Source organism: Portunus trituberculatus, chromosome 11 (assembly GCF_017591435.1).
Source record: "Portunus trituberculatus isolate SZX2019 chromosome 11, ASM1759143v1, whole genome shotgun sequence".
NCBI lineage: Eukaryota > Metazoa > Arthropoda > Malacostraca > Decapoda > Portunidae > Portunus > Portunus trituberculatus.
Window position 1 is genome coordinate 3,626,973 of NC_059265.1, and position 17,500 is coordinate 3,644,472.

The 17,500-nt window shown below is 40.3% G+C and overlaps 1 protein-coding gene and 2 long non-coding RNA genes across 3 annotated transcripts in view; all 3 read right to left on the bottom strand.

Moving 5' to 3' along the window:
• The window catches only part of LOC123502384, a 273,598-nt gene that overhangs the window by 226,112 nt on the left and 29,986 nt on the right, over positions 1-17,500 (bottom strand). The gene's annotated exons all lie outside the window — the stretch shown is intronic.
• Positions 11,607-12,429, bottom strand: LOC123502413. The gene is made up of 2 exons (XR_006674040.1): positions 12,319-12,429; positions 11,607-11,987 (listed from the first exon to the last, which is right to left on the bottom strand). It is a non-coding gene; the product is annotated as an uncharacterized LOC123502413 (long non-coding RNA).
• The window catches only part of LOC123502417, a 19,621-nt gene continuing 14,598 nt past the window's right edge, over positions 12,478-17,500 (bottom strand). Inside the window, exons 2-4 of the long non-coding RNA XR_006674043.1 lie at positions 13,930-14,217; positions 13,206-13,276; positions 12,478-12,545 (exon numbers count right to left, since the gene is read on the bottom strand). This is a non-coding gene — a long non-coding RNA (uncharacterized LOC123502417). The remainder of the gene's footprint in view (positions 12,546-13,205; positions 13,277-13,929; positions 14,218-17,500) is intronic.

Below are 17,500 nucleotides of genomic sequence, written 5' to 3' on the forward strand. Positions count from 1 at the left end.
ACGGGCTGCCTGTGCCCTCTGCGGCAAAACTCCACAAATACTCCACTCACCAAGTTCCAGAGGGAGAGGTGAGTGTGTGTGTGGGAGAGGTGTCTGCAGGTGTGCTGTGAGTGTGGTGGGTGTGTAAATGTGTTTTTGTATGTTTTGTAATGTCAACTATAGCTACCTATGTATAGTGTTTATTGTTTTGGTGTGGGTTGGCTAGGGTAAACTTATTGTGGGCGTTTTCAGGTGTGATTTAAGGGTTGTTTTGTGTGAGTGTGTGTGTGTGTGTGTGTGTGTGTGTGTGTGTGTTTTGTTGTGTGATGCAATATTTTAGGTAATTTTGGTGTGTTTTGGTTAGGTAATGTTTGTCCTGTTTCCTCCATATCTCCCTCCACAGGTTACCTCCAGGCTTTTCCTTCATAGACTATTTCCTCCATGTTTCCTCCACCTTCCCTCCAATTTTGAGTCTCCTATCTCACTTCTATCATAGTCAAAATAGTACTTTTCTAAATCTCACTTCAAAACCTGACAATTTTTCTCATTTTCCCTCCACCACCTCCTTTTCTTTCCTCCATATCTCCTCCACACACCAAGCTGTGTACTGTGCTGGTGTGTGCAGGTGTGGAAAGGTTTCTGCAGGTGTGGTGTGTGTGTGTATGTGTGTGTGTGTGTAAATGTTTTTGTTGTGTAAACTACTATATATTTTTTGGGTGTGTGTTTTTTTGCATTTTCCAGTGTTTGCAAAGGGTTTTTTGTGGTTTGCTGGTGTGTGCAGGTGTGGGAATGGTGTGTGCTGGTGTGGTGTGTGTTTGGTGAGTGTGGGGTGTGTGAAAGCATTTTTTTTTTCTTACAATTTTGTCTCATAAACCTCAATTTTTTTCACTTGTTTTGGCCGGAAAATATTTGTCTTCTTTTTAAATCCTCCTATTACTACCACCACCACCACCACTGTTCAACCACACCACAACCACCACAAACAACCAACATTACCACATCAGATGCTCACAAAACCACACCATTTCACTACCATCACCACTACCACCACCTCCTCCCTACAGGATCACCGGCCGTACTAAAGGAAGTGGCTCTATGTAGGGATGGAACATGGCAACTGCACCAGCTGGGACACACCTAGCCAACTGTGAGTATTGAAGGCTGTTTTAAGGTTGTTTTGGGTTGTTTTAGGGTGTTTGAAGACTTTGAGGGTGTTTTAAGGCTGTTTCAGGATGTGTAATGCTGTTTTAGAGTGTTTTAAGGCTGTTTCAGGATATGTAATGCTGTTTTAGAGTGTTTTAAGGCTATTTTAGGGTGTTTAAGGCAGTTTTAGGCTGCTTTAAGGGTGTTTAACCCATTAACACCCAGACCTATTTCCCGTGTTGAGATTGTAGTACTTTTGGCAAGCTGTGTGTTTGTAACCTAACCAAGACATGCTGAAGGAAAAATCATGATAACTTAAGTCAAAGCCTAAGTGAGTTGCAGAGGGTGACATAAATGATCCAGCGGGCGGATCAGTTAGCGTCTCGGCCCCATTGCATATACTTACCTTAGTAAAGGAAAAATCAAGGTTTCTATACTTTTTTCGTAGTATACTTAGCATCTGCGTATTTTTCTAGTTACAAATTGGGCTAATTGTAATGTTTCAAATTTGTACCTTTTATTCATAAATTGTACATGAGCAAAAATGAGTCCTAATACTTGGCATACACATATTTCTCTTTTATATCACTTTCTGCTGCACTGCTGCTATTCATCCACAAAATATACATTACTGTATTTGTTGCTATGAACATTCGACCTCATATTCATGTACGTGTGTGGAAATTTGCAAAACACTCCATGCACAGTGCGACGTCACACTTCAACAGTACAGGTCAAATTTGTAGCAATAACCCTCATCACCACAAAGCGACCTCAGCTTGTACCCAAACCTGATGGATGGGCTTCCCCCTGATCAATTGCTTGAGGCCATCATGACCATAGTATCTCACCATCATTTCATCAACAGATAAAGTCTTATGGAACACACCATACTGCTGGAATGAAGAATTTAGCATATCAATCAGGGGCCGGACTTTGAAAGCCTTGTCTGTGCAATCTTGTGGGCGACTGTTGTTGTCTTGTACATGTAGGTACGCTTTTATCTTCAAGTACTTGTTCCTGGATAGAGCTTAATTGTTTGACAGTATTTTGAGCCACATCATCAGCATCAGACCAGTAAAGTGGTTCGCTAGGAAGAGTGACGTACCCAGAATAGATCAGGAAGCCAATGAAGGCTTTTGGTTCATGGTCTTCCAAGCTAAACAGGGGATCATTTTTCACTGTGTGTGCATAACGGATTGTTTCTCGCTTTATGAGCGCAAAGATGTCGTCGGTGAAATATCCTCAAAGATGTCAACTGGTGTGTGACCGTCAAGTTGTTGGTGCAGTTTGGCCTTCAGCTTTTCGGTTTGGTTTGACATCTCACCCCACTTGGAGTACCGTGGTATCATGTGCCTGGAAGTAGAAACAGCACTTTAGTAAATATTTAGCATTACATGCATTTCCAAGTTAAAACTCCAACAGTAATGATGAAAAATCAATGAATTAGTGTTTGAGTAATTCTGGCCACAGACAAATACCTGAGTAAACATGACATAAAGAATCTGGTGAATACACGTTAATCATCATCATATTACTTTATTAACACAAAACATGACATAATACTAAACAAATAACTAACGCTAACCTTCTTACTCCACACTGGTGTATCAACACAGTCCAGACGTCGTTTTTTCTTCATTCCTTGGCCAGGTTTGTGTGGTATGAATTTCAATGGCACCAGGGACATCTTTTACCATTGGTATAAGTGTATTATCATCATCAACTTCATCCTCATCACTTAGATCATCATCAGGAGGAATGTACTGAATCTGGTGAATTCGCAGTAATGTTTAGCAAATACTTTTCAACTTTGTTGTCTAAGTATCTATCCTCTTCAAATTGATGAATATAGAGTGTTTTACCTCGACTTTAACATGATTTCATCAGCAATACTTTATTTAGTTTCGTTTTCTCACAATTAACGTTCACTTTTTGGTTTAATTTTGGTAAGGAAAATGCAGCCAGGGGAAATCGAACCGGTAGTTTTTAGTGTGCAATTGTTTATATTTTGAGAATATGCATTAATATTTTTCCCTGTGCCATCTTTGGCTTATAAAGGGGATTGCTTAGACTCATTATATACCCAATTATGATTATTAGGATAATTAGGGTAATTTAGGGAAATTTTTAATGAAGACACAAGCCTATAAAGGACTTCAAAAAGCTAGGAATTGTCCGCTCACACTCTCTCTACAGGCTAGCGAGTGATAGCGACCTCAAAAATCTATAGAAAAATGAATGTGGAAACCAATGAGCAGTATTTTTATACAAAAAATCAGCTCTGTTGCTCTAGCCTGCAGAGTGGGAAGGAAAATTAACGTGACCAGTCTTTTGACATGAGTATATGTTTTTACTCAGCTGATCCTCTTTCGTCTGCTAGAGTGACCATTAGTAATATATATGCATATAATCTGCTTATTATATGCTTATGTATCACTTCATAGGGACCTTATAAAAGTACCTTTCACATTCAGAATAAATAATCTTCTTACTGAATACAATAACTTCAAGTGTTACACCAAAACATTGGCTAAAGTAACCAAGTAAATGAGTAGGCTATGTAGTCTATGAGTAACACTTTTTTGTTCTACACTGTTTCTTGCCATTCATTTTGCTATTTTCAATGGGAACGCTCAATGTTTAGGAAATAAAACTTTTATTTTGAGAATTTTATCCATTTTATATATATAATTTTTTGCATTGATAAAGGGTGGTTCAAATTAGCCCATGGGTGGTTCAGTTTACCCTGGTGGGGGGGTTCACATTACCTCATTTTTTTGATAAGCTGAAGAATCTGCTATGAATGAGTTAGTGATTTAAAGGCAATAAGCTTATGTTTTCATAGAATTTTTGTAAGTTTATCTTAATAAATGTGGGAACAGTATCAAAGTTTGTCCAAACTTGGTCCAAATTACCCCGGTGGACACTATGAATTTCAATGGCACCAGGGACATCTTTTACCATTGGTATAAGTGTATTATCATCATCAACTTCATCCTCATCACTTAGATCATCATCAGGAGGAATGTTCACCAAGTCTATTATTACTTCTGCATCATGATCAACGTTGAACTCCTCACTACATAACAAGTGTGTAGCTTCTTGCACACTGAGGCATTTCACAGGAGCATTACACATATTTCGCAGCTGTTGAGCAAAATAACTTTTGAAGCTAGTAAGTATATGCTCTGTAAAGTATTCATTCACAATATCAGAGAATCAGGAGGATGTATACAGTACGTCTACAGGCAACTGTGCTGCTGTGTTGCTTTTCTCTCTCTCTCTCTCTCTCTCTCTCTCTCTCTCTCTCTCTCTCTCTCTCTCTCTCTCTCTCTCTCTCTCTCTCTCTCTCTCTCTCTCTCTCTCTCTCTCTCTCTCTCTCTCTCTCTCTCTCTCCTCCTCCTCCTCCTCCTCCTCCTCCTCCTCCTCCTCCTCCTCCTCCTCCTCCTCCTCCTCCTCCTGTGCTAATACTATTACTATTATTACTATCCCAGTGTGACCTGTGTGACCTCTGACCTTTTGCCGCAGGACTCCTTGGACTGCGACTTCACTGTGACCCGAGAGGAGGTGGCCACTCAACGCTGAGGTCACACGGCTCCCTTCCTTATGCAGGTCAGTGGTGTGGTGTGTGGTGTGGGGAGGTGTGGTCGGGTTAGGTAGGTTGGGTTAGCCTGGGTAAGATTTTGAAGCCTATTTTAGGCAGTTTGGCATGTTTGGAGGGTATTTTAAACAGTTTGGCATGTTTTGAGAGCATTTTGAGACAGTTTGGCATGTTTTGAAAGCATTTTGAGACAGTTTGACATGTTTTGAGGGCATTTTAAGACAGTTTGGAGGGCATATTGAGATAGTTTGGTATGTTTTGAGGGTATATTAAGAAAATTTTGGAGGTTTTTAGGGAAATTGAAGACAGTTTGGCAGATTTGGAGGGCATATTAAGGTAGTTTGTTATGTTTTGAGGAAATTTGAGACAGTTTAGCTGGTTTTGAGGCCATGGTAAAATAGTTTGGCATGTTTTGAACACATTTTAAGACAGTTTGGCATGTTCTAAGGGCATATTAAGACAGTTTGACATGTTTTCATGACATATTAAGAGAGTTTGGCAGATTTTAACTGCAATTTAAGAAAGTTTGACAGGTTTTGATGGCATTTTAAGACAATTTGGCAGGTTCTGATGACATTTTAAGACCCACTGCTTCAATAACACTCTGAATTTATGGCCTCCACACACTAAAACACTCTCTCTCTCTCTCTCTCTCTCTCTCTCTCTCTCTCTCTCTCTCTCTCTCTCTCTCTCTCTCTCTCTCTCTCTCTCTCTCTCTCTCATGTTTTGAGGACATTTTAACCCTTGGCTTACGGTGGATGAATTTATTTTCCGTTCCCTACTCACGGGTAATTTTGAAATATCAGAAATATCAGTTGGTTTCAGTCACTATATGATCCAGTAATTCATTATCGAGCAATGCCAAGAAATAATGACACAGCCCCGCGCCAATCTTCAAATGTCAAGCGGGAAAAATCATGATTACCGATACGATCGCCGTCTCTCTGGACGGAACAATATCATCATTCATGTACGATCACCGTAAGCCAAGAAGGGTTAAGATAGTTTGTCAGGTTTTGAGGACATTTTAACACAATTTGACATGTCCTCCTCCTCCTCCTCCTCCTCCTCCTCCTCTCCTCCTCCTCCTCCTCCTCCTCCTCCTCCTCCTCCTCTTGTGCTAATACAATTACTATTATTACTATCCCAGTGTGACCTGACCTGTGTGACCTCTGACCTTTTGCCACAGGATTCCCTGGAATGTGACTTCACTGTGACCCGAGAGGAGGTACCTGGCCACTCAACGCTGAGGTCACACGGCTCTCTTCCTTATGCAGGTCAGTGGTGTGGTGTGAGGTGTGGTTAGGTTACATTAGGTTAGGTTGGGCGGTTAAGGTTTTGAGGGAATTTTGAGGCAGTTTGTCATGTTTTGAGGGTATATTTAAACAGTTTGGCATATTTTAAGGGCATTTTAGATAGTTTGGCATGTGTTGAGGGTATTTTGAGACAGTTTGATGTGTTTGGTGGGCAGTTTAAGACAGTTTAGTATATTTTGAGACAGTTTGGCATGTTTGAGGATATTTTAAAACAGTTTGACATGTTTTATGGCCATATTGAGATAGTTTGGCATGTTTTAAGGGCATTTTGAGAGTTTGACATTTTTAGGGCATTTTAATACATTTTGGCAGGTTTTGAGAGCAATTTAAAACAGTTTGGCTGGTTTTCAGGGTATATTAAGACAATTTGAGAGGTTTTGAAGTGAATTGAAGACAGTTTGGCAGGTTTTCAGGGCATATTAAGACAGTTTGGTATATTTTGAGGGCAATTTTAGACAGTTTGGCAGGTTTTGAGGCCAATTTAAGATAGTTTGACATGTTTTGATGGCATTTTAAGACAGTTTGGCAGGTTTTGAGGGCATATTAAGGCAGTTTGGCAGATTTTGAGTGCAATTATATATATATATATATATATATATATATATATATATATATATATATATATATATATATATATATATATATATATAGGCATTTTGCATTATTGTAAATAACAGCATATTCTTATTTGATTTATAATTAACAGTGGTAGTGGTAGCCTTTTCCAAGATATCATACTGGAATAGGTGGAAGCTTGAATTATATATGTATATTGATTTTAATGCAAGTTTAATTTTTGAGTTACTTGTGTTAACCTAAGGATGTAAAATTTCCATAACTAAGAAAGTAACAATTCTGTTTTGTAATCATGTGCATTGTGTATAATTTGTTGCATATTAATTATTTAAGATCATAGCAATACACTAGAAATTTAGAATAAACTAAAATTTTTCTATTTAATTGAAAAGATTAGGTGAAAGCTCTTTTCTGAATTGGTCTACTAATGTGTAAGTACATCTTTAATTTGAGACAGATTTGGCATGTTATGAAGCCATTTTAAGGCAGTTTGTCATGTTTTGAGGACATTTTAAGACAGTTTGGTATGTTTTGAGGGCATTTTAAGATAGTTTGCCAGGTTTTGAGGAAATTATAAGACAGTTTGATATGTTTTGATAGGATTTTAAGACAGTTTTGCATGTTTTGAGGTCAGTTAAAAAAGTTTGACATGTTTTAACGGCATTTGAGTTGCGTTCAGTTCAGTTTACAAAATAGTGAAGGTGACTCAATATAAACAGTGCACCTCTCATTACAGGAAAGTCAAGTCCCTGAATGCTGCCAAGGAGAGACACTGCTGCTGGAACACTGCACCACCAAGCCAAGACAAGACAAGCGACAACACAACACAAGCCTTCTACAACACCTACAGCCATCAGCAACACCCAGAGTACAAGACAACACCTGGAGCCATGAAGAATAGTTAGGATAGATTAGCAGTTTGGCATTTTTAATTATAAGGACATTTTAAGACCATTTGACATGTTTTTATGGTATTTTAAGACCATTTGGCATGTTTTATGGTATTTTAAGACCATTTGGCATGTTTTTTATGGTATGTTAAGACCATTTGGTATTTTAAGACCATTTAAGACCATTTGGCATGTTTTATGGTATGTTAAGACCATTTGGCATGTTTTTATGGTATTTTAAGACCATTTGGCATGTTTTTATGGTATTTTAAGACATTTGGTATGTTTTTTGGTATGTTTTAAGACCATTTGACATGTTTTTATGGTATTTTAAGACCATTTGACATGTTTTTATGGTATTTTAAGACCATTTGGCATGTTTTTTATGGTATTTTAAGACCATTTGGCATGTTTTATGGTATTTTAAGACCATTTGGCATGTTTTTATGGTATTTTAAGACCATTTGGCATGTTTTTATGGTATTTTAAGACCATTTGGCATGTTTTTGAAGAAAGTTTGGCTATGGTAATACCCTTTTTTTGACATTAACCCCTTCAGTACCATGACACATTTCCATATTCCTTGTGGTGACTATTTGGTGATTTTGTACAGCTTCACAAACTCATGTGGGGATGAAAATTGTGAAGACTGTGGCCATTAATTTTGTGACCTTCATAGACCTTCAATAATGTCAATAAAATGGTCTAATGGTGCACAAATCTCAAGGTAAAATGTGTCCCAGTACTGAAGGGGTTAAGAAGGGTGTATGGAGGTGACAAGATTAATGGGCACAGTCTTCACTATTTCAATCCCCCACATGAGTTTGTGAAGCAAGTGTTGGATTCTCTGGACAAAGATGCAGTGTGCTTGTTAAGAGATTGACTCAGCACTCACTCACTCCTTCACTTACTGAACTCAGAGGAATGAAGAATGTGCATTGTTGCTGCTTGTGTGTCAGACAAAGGCCTGTATTCACAAACACTTTGGTGTCTCAACAACACGCCTTCCAAGGCCACAGAGATCACTGGCAGGGTTTTCATGAGTGTTTCTCCACTTAATATTGTAGAAATGTCACTCTGCCTCAGGAACCATAAAATACCCTTATTCTCTCACCACCACTGTTTTCCAAGGCCACACAGATGACTGGCAGGGTTTTCAAGACTGTTTCTCCACTTAATAATACAGAAATCTTGTCATTCTGCCTTTACAACTGTAAAACATTCTTCTCTTTCTCTCTCTCTCTGACAATTTTCCTCTCAGAGATGACTCAGGGTTCTCTCTCTCTCTCTCTCTCTCTCTCTCTCTCTCTCTCTCTCTCTCTCTCTCTCTCTCTCTCTCTCTCTCTCTCTCTCTCTCTCTCTCTCTCTCTCTCTCTCTCTCTCTCTCTCTCTCTCTCTCTCTCTCTCTCTCTCTCTCTCTCTCTCTCTCTCTCTCTCTCTCTCATAGATCTTTCTTAATGTCAATAAAATGGTCTAATGGTACACAAATCTCAAGGTAAAAATGTGTCCCAGTACTGAAGGGGTAAAATAGTGAAGATTATGGCCATTAATCTTCTGCCTTCAATAGATCTTTCCAAGTGTCAATAAAATGGTCTAATGGTATGCAGATCTCAAGGTAGAAATATGTCCCAGTACTGAAGGGGTTAAAATAGTGAAGACTTGCCATTATTCTTCTGCCCTCTATAGACCTTTCCTGATGTCAATAAAATGTCTAATTGTACACAAATTTCAAGGTAAAATGTGTGTCAATGTTGAAGGGGGTTAAAATAGTGAAGAATGTGGCCATTAGTCTTCTGACGTCTATAGATCTTTCCTACTGTCAATAAAATGGTCTAATGGTACACAAAATCTCAAGATGTCCCAGTATTAAAGGGGTTAAAATAATGAAGAATGTGGCCGTTAATCTTCTGACCTCTGTAGACCTTTCCTAATGTCAATAAAATGGTCTAATGGTACAGAAATGTCAAGGTAAAAATGTGTCCCAGTACTGAAGGGGTTAAAATAGTGAAGACTGTGACCATTAACCTTCTGATGTCTATAAACTTTTCCTAATATCAATAAAATGGTTTAATGGTACACAGATCTCAGGGTAAAATGTGTCCCAGTACTGAAGGGGTTGAAATAGTGAAGACTGTGACCATTAATCTTGTGATCTCTATACACCTCTCCATCAATATGGATATTGGTCTACAGTGGTCAGGGTAAAATGTGTCCCAGTACTCAAGGGGTTGAAATAGTGAAGACTGTGGCCATTAATCTTGTGATCTCCATACACCTCTCCATTTTATTGATATTAGCAAGGGTCTATGGTGGTCAAAGGATTAATGGCCACAGCCTTCACTATTTTAATCCCTTCAGTACTGGGACACATTTTTACCTTGAGATTTGTGTACCATTAGACCATTTTAATGACATTAGCAAGGGTGTATGGAGGGCACAAGATTAATGTGTGTGTTGTTTTAAAATGTTTTTCATGTATATTATTACTATTTGATTGTTTACTTTGATTGCTCTCTCTCTCTCTCTCTCTCTCTCTCTCTCTCTCTCTCTCTCTCTCTCTCTCTCTCTCTCTCTCTCTCTCTCTCTCTCTCTCTCTCTCTCTCTCTCTCTCTCTCTCTCTCTCTCTCTCTCTCTCTCTCTCTCTCTCTCTCTCTCTCTCTCTCTCTCTCTCTCTCTCTCTCTCTCTCTCTCTCTCTCTCTCTCTCTCTCTCTCTCTCTCTCTCTCTCTCTCTCTCTCTCTCTCTCTCTCTCTCTCTCTCTCTCTCTCTCTCTCTCTCTCTCTCTCTCTCTCTCTCTCTCTCTCTCTCTCTCTCTCTCTCTCTCTCTCTCTCTCTCTCTCTCTCTCTCTCTCTCTCTCTCTCTCTCTCTCTCTCTCTCTCTCTCTCTCTCTCTCTCTCTCTCTCTCTCTCTCTCTCTCTCTCTCTCTCTCTCTCTCTCTCTCTCTCTCTCTCTCTCTCTCTCTCTCTCTCTCTCTCTCTCTCTCTCTCTCTCTCTCTCTCTCTCTCTCTCTCTCTCTCTCTTTATCTTTGAATATTTGTTAACTTGAAAAGTTGTTTAAAAATAATTTGTGAAGTTGAAATTTCTTAAAATTTTGCAAAGTTGAAAATTCATGTTAATATTTATTGTATATTATAAATTGATGTTAATATTTATTGTATATTAAGTTGAAAATTATTGTAGACTTAAATTCTTTTATATATTATTTATTATTAAGTTGAAAATCATTGTAGACTTTTTTTTTTATACTGTTAAGTTGAAAATTTGTCTATTTATTGTCTAGACTTTTTCACCATAGGATTTTGCTCACTTTTTATACTCAGTTTTTATTTTTAAGTTGAAAATTTGTGTAGACTTTCTCTGTATTCTTTGTATATATATTGTTTTATTCAGTTGAAAATATTTGTGTTTTTTTTTTTTTTGCAGGCAATGTGTAATAATGTCAAAAATTGAATAAAAGTGTAGGGAGACTCTTGTATTTAATTTTAGCTCCAATATGCATCCACCTTATCTCCGGAGACTCTTTAGAGTATTTTCGACTTAGTACGATTTTTAGGGCCCGTTTTCGGCTTTTTTTTGCCATTTTTTCTAGATTTTTACCATTTTTCTAGATTTTTACCATTTTAGTTTTTTTGGCCAGTAGTGCTGCTGTATTTTATGTAGACCATTTTTTTTTGCCATTTTTTGATTTTACCATTTTTTCTAGATTTTTACCATTTTAGTGTTTTTGGCCAGTAGTGCTGTATTTTATGTAGACCGTTTGAAGATTTTTCAGCCAGATGGTATTTTGGGACCATTGATCAATGTCATGTAACTTTTTCGCTTTAGTTTCATTTCCTAACAACCACTTTTTTTTTTGTATTGCTTATGATAATAAATAGAAAAAGCTTCAAATCTAGCGCGTTTTATTTCTGGGGTGTGATCGTTTAGAGCGAGTGTAGGTGGTGGTCAATGGAGGCAATATTGGTGTCAGACGGATCCAAGCCAGCTTGAGGCGACTACTCACTGAAACCACCCACAACCCACAAATATTCCCAGGAAAGGAAATTTAACAAAACCCACAAATATTCCCAGGAAAGGAAATTTACCGAAACAAAAAGATTTCTTTACACATTATTATTCAGTAGTGACAACAGATCCAAGTACAGTGACACCACCATAATGAGGTGGTAGTGGCAGCAAGCGTTGAATAGGAGGATGTCTGCTATGCGAAGCTGAATCTCTGGACTGCGGTGGTGGAGTTAGTGGTGGTGGTGTAGCAGGTGTTTGCCAGGCCGCTGCGAGGCGAAGTCCCTCAGTGCCAGTAGCTGCGACGGCGACACGTGTATTAGCGGGACGGCAGTGAAGGCCCAATGCGAGGCAGTGCCCCTCCGGCGGCGGCGGCAACGGTCAATGTAGGCGCAGTGCGAAGCCAGAGAGTCCTTCCCTTGATGGTGCAGGACGCACGGGATCGCTGCAGTCACGGCTTCGGATCACCAACTCCTGTACAGTAATGTAGAAAAATTAACTGATTATCTCCATATGTACCACGCCACACTGTCCTACAATACACACTTCACTGCCTCAGTCAGCCTCTCACTCGCCCTCCTCGATCGTTATTCCACTTACACTCCAGTTACACCCTTCTCCCTCGTTCTCCTCCCAGCGTCTCCCGTGTGACGTAGCATCCTGGCCCTTCATCCTGACACTCCCATCCCTTCATTCTCACATCTCCCACGCCAGTCTCAGTAAACCACACCACGTCAAACCCCCTCAAACTTGCCCCACACCCGATCCTCACACCCACACAACCAATCTTGACACATTCATCTACCTGGTTAGTGGAATCTTCCGTGTCTGCCGTCATCTGTAGGTTCTCGTCTCCAATCCTCCGCCTCACCACACCTGCCTCGCCTCTATCACCCACTCAGCCAGCCAGTCAGCCCTCAACCGGCGGCAAGCGGCGGAGGCAGAAGTGTTGGTAGTGAGCGTTGTCCGTCAAAGTGCAAGGTAGACGAGGCTCATTACCGCTGTGGAGTCAGGCCTTTGGATCGTCAACGCCTGTAATGGACAAGAATAAGCATGAACAAAGCAGTACCTTGTTTACTTGTTCACTAATTATCCCTACAGCTAACAAGCAAGATTACCCTAAGCAAACTCCTTCACTGCCTCAATCAGCCTTTCACTCTTCATTCTACGTATTCTTACCACCACCACCACCACCAATACCATCACAAAAACATGAACAGCAGTATCTTTTTCACTAATTATCTCTAAATGACCAACACCACACATTCCCTTCACGTCTTCACTTCCATCCATAATGTGCCCAAACTCACTCTAAACACTTTATTCCCCCATCTGTCTGTCCTAAAACTCAACCATTGCCTCAGCCAACCTTTCACTCGTCTCTACTCAGTTACACGTCTTCACAGTGCCCTAACCCAGCCAAACACTCGCACCACACCATCCATCCCTTCTGTCTTCTATTTTATCACACTGCATTCAGTTAGTTCCCACTCTGCCTCCTCTTGCCACGAGCCATTCACGCTCACTTCATTCCTCCCAGCCATTCTCAACCCACCCACACACACAAACCCTCCCACCGTCACTCGTGAACCTCGAACCATTTACGCCAGCCTACCACTTCAAGAACTAATTTCATGGTTATATCCCCAAACTTATCGTTATGCTACCACATCTCGCTTCTAATGCACGTACCTTGAAACACCAGCCTCGTTACGTTAGGAAATCTTGTCCACTCATTCTTTTCGCCGATTCTGGTACCTATTCTATAACGAGGGAACCACAATGACTAACCTGAAACATTTTAGCCTCAAATACAACTTACTTAAAGGAGTTCTATAGTAACGCGACCCGTTTAATCCCTTCAGCACCAAGACGCGTTTTCATATTCCTTCTGTTACTATTTGGTGATTTTATACAACTTGAGAAACCTTGTGACATCCATACACGCTTTGTAATATCAATAGAATGATCTAATCGTACACACATCTCAAGGTGAAAATGCGTCACAGTACTGAAGAGGTTAAGCGTAATTCTTCCTTCCTACACAACTACAATGACCACGAAAACACTACACTTGTTACAGCCATTACACAAATCTATTCTGAACCCACGTTACTCTAACCACACTAGTGAATGAACGACCATCTGCCCTTATTGACATCTACAAGTAAATTTAACATCCACACGTAGCGATGGTTCCTGATACATCCTACATTGACACACAGACATCGTACAATTAACCTTCCAATAGACGCAGTGCACATCCTACACATACCCAGTTATCCTTTATCATTCAACATTCCTAACAACCTTCAAGTTACTGACTAACAATTTCCTATCACCACTGCAGTGTCAACGCGCACACAACACCCAACACCTCACACCTACACTATTCGTTTACATAAAAACCACTAACCTCTCCTCCTCTGTGCTGTGCTGTGCTGTGGTGTGGTCCGATAATCTCACAGCAGCGGCACGTCACCTCGCCGCACGAAGACCCACGTAGATCAAGCTTCCCGTTGCTGTTCCTGCCGCTGCTGAACGTCACGCCCACGACAAGACACAGACGGACACTGGGCTGCGTACACTCGAGGGTCGGTGGTGGCGTGGTGGCTGGAGAGATGTAGCGAGCGTGGTGTCTGGATTAATACTGTTCCAGCTACTGCTGACGTTGCTTCGTTCTTGTCTCACCCCCTCCCCCAACCTGCCAATAAGGAAAGAGCAACTTGAGGGCAAACGAGCATATGAAACGCTGCCAGTGAACCTAACCACTGGTCCACCACCTGGATATAAACTAGCCACGCTCTTTAACTCCTTCCAAACCAACCATTACACACACTCAATTGCATTAATTTGTTTCATCAAGCATTCTCACCTTCCGTGTAGTACTTACAATATACACGATTTTTTTTATCATTATGTTGTAACAGTTTGAAGCTTCCTTCGTAATAAATGATTATGATAAGATGATAATAATATCTCTCTCTCTCTCTCTCTCTCTCTCTCTCTCTCTCTCTCTCTCTCTCTCTAAGTGAACCCTGCCTGTAAATCAACGAATAAAAAAAAAAACGTATCATTAACGAAAAATTGATTATGAAATAATAATCTCTCTCTCTCTCTCTCTCTCTCTCTCTCTCTCTCTCTCTCTCTCTCTCTCTCTCTCTCGACTCCCTCCAAGTGAACCTTGCCTGTAAATCAACGAAAAAAAAAAAAAGTATCATTAACGGGAAATGAGTATAATATATAATCTCTCTCTCTCTCTCTCTCTCTCTCTCTCTCTCTCTCTCTCTCTCTCTCTCTCTCTCTCTCTCTCTCTCTCTCTCTCTCTCTCTCTCTCTCTCTCTCTCTCCAAGTGAACCCTGCCTGCAAATCAACGAATCAATATTAAAAAAAATTAGTAAAAACGTATCATGAACGGATCACTTTTCTAAGGAAGCTTGAGTTGAATTGAGTTGTAAAGACGGAAATGCAACACGTTAGAAGAATGGATAGCTAACCCTTTCAGTACCGTGACACATTACGATATCCATGCTCTACGCTTACTACTGGGTGACTTTATACAGCTTCACAAACTTACGTGGGGATTAAGATAGTGAAGACTGTGGCCATTAACGAGAGTGGTGATGGAGCTGGTGCGATTGTTAGCCAGTCAGGCAGTTAGGCAGGAGCGAGGAGGCATTAAGCTACCTCTCTTAATGAACCCCTTCAGTACTGGGACACATTTTTACCTTGAGATTTGTGCACGGTTAGACCATTTTGTTGACATTACCAAGGGTCTTTGGAGGTCACCAAGTTAATGACCTGCAGGGCTGGAGCTGGTGACCTATGCTTCTTTGAATTATTACACCGCCGATAATGGTGATTGTAGTGATGATGATAATGATATGATGATGATGATGATGGTGATAATATAGTAGTAGTAGTAGTAGTAAAATAATAATATTAAATAAATAAATAAATAGATAAATAAAATAATAATGATAGTAGTAGTAGTAGTAGTAGTAGTAGTAGTAGTAGTACGATAAATGATAATAATAAATAAATAAATAAATAAATAAATAAAATAATAATGAGTATAGTAGTAGTAGTAGTAGTAGTAGTAGTAGTAGTAGTAGTACAATAAATAATAATAACAATAATAATAATAATAACAATAATAATAACACTAACAACCACTCACAACAACAATCACTAATGCCACAACAATCAGGCGATGAGAGTAAAGGTGAGGACAGTCAGTTAGAAAAGAAAGATAGGTAAGAGGAACAGCCAGCCTATCTAAGACAATATATGTATGTGAAGCTTACCTATACTGCTGACTTGGAGGGAGTTACCAGCAGGGGGGGAGAGGAAAACTGGCGGAGAATACTGAAGACGCCTCATTTCATAGGGAGTGTTTATATTGTTTTAATGTGATGATGTGTGAAGATTCCCAGTTTAGATTAGTAGAAGTAAATGACAGAGCCAGGATGTTCAGTCTATAGAAGTGAGGGAACAGTTGAGTGTCATTGAAGAAGACGAGATAACTGTGTGTGTGTGTGTGTGTGTGTGTGTGTGTGTGTGTGTGTGTATGTAATTCACTGTTTGATCTGCTGCAGTCTCTGACGAGACGGCCAGACGTTACCCTACGGAACGAGCTCAGAGCTCATTATTTCCGATCTTCGGATAGGCCTGAGACCAGGCACACACCACACACCGGGACAACAAGGTCACAACTCCTCGATTTACATCCCGTACCTACTCACTGCTAGGTGAACAGCACCTACACGTGAAAGGAGACACACCCAAATATCTCCACCCGGCCGGAGAATCGAACCCCGGTCCTCTGGCTTGTGAAGCCAGCACTCTAACCACTGAGCTACCGGGTGTGTGTGTGTGTGTGTGTGTGTGTGAATGAGCGTGTGTGAATGAGTGTGCGTACGTGAGTGCGTGCGTGATGAGCAGCGTGCGTCCAGCGAGCGCCTACATTAAGCCTTATCGTCCACCACCACCACCACCACAACAGTCGTCAACGGGCGGGGCACCTTCACAAATTTTAAACGTGTTTTGTGCGTGTAAGGACGAGTTCCTGTGCGTGTCATCACGTAACTCACGCCTCGGAAAGTAGTAGTAGTAGTAGTAGTAGTAGTAGTAGTAGTAGTAGTAGTAGTAGTAGTAGTAGTAGTAGTAGTAGTAGTAGAGAAAGATTGTGGGTCCTCTTGGGTGCGACGATGCCACTGCTATAACAGTACCTTCTTCAAAGAAAACGGAGTGATGATCGTTCTCTACTTCACTAAAAGAAGTCAGAAGAGACCCAAATACCTATGCAGCTATATAGTACATTAAATGCAATAAAGATTCTGGTTATATACATGAAAATGAGACAAGTAATTTACATGTTTGTCAAATAAGTGCACATACGAGTAGAAACAGAGTAATATATTGAGTGGTTCCTTGCTTGAGTCAAAGGTAAGAGTGTTGCCCGATTTGCTTTCTCTTGCAAGAAATATCTATTAAGGCGGAATATGAATGCCTTGGTCTGGCTGCGCAAGACAGTGTATGACGGGGAAGCGTCAGGGGGTCCTTCCATGGTGGTGAATGCCTTGGTCTGGCTGCGCAAGACAGTGTATAACGGTAAGCGTCAGGGGTCCTTCCATGGTAATGACCAGAGAAGTGAAGCGACACGTGCGTGGCGACCTGACTCACCCCCCCAACCTCCACGGGAAATTCCACCTGGGTCGTGAGTGGCAACGTCGCCTGACCTGATAATTATGACACATCACCGTCCATGTATATGAACTAGCTTAATTTATTTTCGTATATGACAATTATCTTTATCATCTACCACTTAATTAAGGTTTCTGAATGTTCTGAGAACGTTATATTTTTTTTATAATGCTATGACTACAGGACAGTGAGTAGCTTGTTTTTATTGGAGATTTGGCATAGTCTCACGGCAGACATGGCCAACGCCCTATGGGTAGGTACGGATGGGTATTATTATTATT